Raw genomic sequence first — 1,265 nt, 5'->3', positions numbered from 1 at the left:
TAATTAACCAATTCTAATCTAAGGAGTGCAAATAACAAATTAAGGTGGAAATAATGGTTTAATAGTCTAGGATTATAGTATCCTTTAATATATCACTTGGAATTGTGTTTGCTTAATTACTTAATGGAAATTGATGCTAGTCTAGAATCCTAAAGCATGTGTAACTCTCCGTCGAAATATTATAGAATTGCCTAACTTAATTGAATTGCTATATGTCTATAGGAAACAAATAAATTAAGTTTTTTAATCTAAGGTTCTAAAAATTGACTATTTGTGGGAATTAGGCGTATGTTTATCCTAGCTGCACTTCAAAACATTTGAATTTATTTCTAATTGTAGTGAACACATTACCCAAATCAAGGTCTAATTTAGCCTAACTCTCTTAAGTACTATCTAAATACCTACACACATTTAAATGGTGATCAATCAAATAAATGGGTAATAAATTCATATTTGAGTAAACATCAATGTTTCCACAGAAAGTAAGTAACAAACCAACACAATATCGAAGCTACATATTAAAGTCCACCATAACCCTAGATAAAGAGTTCTAGCTCAACATATTCTAAATGCAAACACAAATCTCAACAAAATGAAGCTTTTTTACGAAAAGAGTTAAAGAGAGAAAATCAAATCTAGAGTGAGAAATTCTTTAGCGAAACTTTTTGATCCTTCAATCTCTTGGTTTCCTCTTCTTTTTCCCTTTTGGTTCCAGCCACTTTTTGCCTAAAGTTAGTGTCTGAATCCCTTTTTTTTTTCAAGCCTAAAAAGATTGTATTTATACCCTCTTTGTTCACCATTTGATGTAAAATCAGATGGCCAATAATGTGCAGAGTCACATTTCAGCCCTTAGGTGCCCAAGGCTCTGTCTTTGGCCTTTTTAAGGTGATGGGCAATACATTCGATGCCTAGGCGCCCAAGTTGCTGTCCACACTGAATGTAGTTTGTAACAGTTAGTTAAATTCCTTGCATTTTTGACCACTATCTCTTTTGAATTGGGTGAAGTGCTGAATATGAAAGTTTTAGATATTCCTCTTATCTTTCCATAGGTCCAAGAATCATGTCAATTAGAGTTTTCTAGCTCAAGATATACTTTGATTACTGCAGCATAATTTGAGGTTAGCTTAAGCAAAAGTGCATGATCCTTTGCAAATTTGACTTCTAAGCTTTTTTCACCTTCACCAACATATAGCACAATCAATAGAAGGTATAAACAAAACTCAATAACATGGAAACAAACTGAAATTACTGCATAAACTATTAAG

The sequence above is a fragment of the Theobroma umbraticum genome, unplaced genomic scaffold (assembly GCF_002168275.2).
Source record: "Theobroma umbraticum cultivar Fairchild unplaced genomic scaffold, ASM216827v3 scaffold_477.0, whole genome shotgun sequence".
Taxonomy (NCBI): Eukaryota; Viridiplantae; Streptophyta; class Magnoliopsida; order Malvales; family Malvaceae; genus Theobroma; species Theobroma umbraticum.
Note: the sequence above shows the minus strand (reverse complement) of the source record.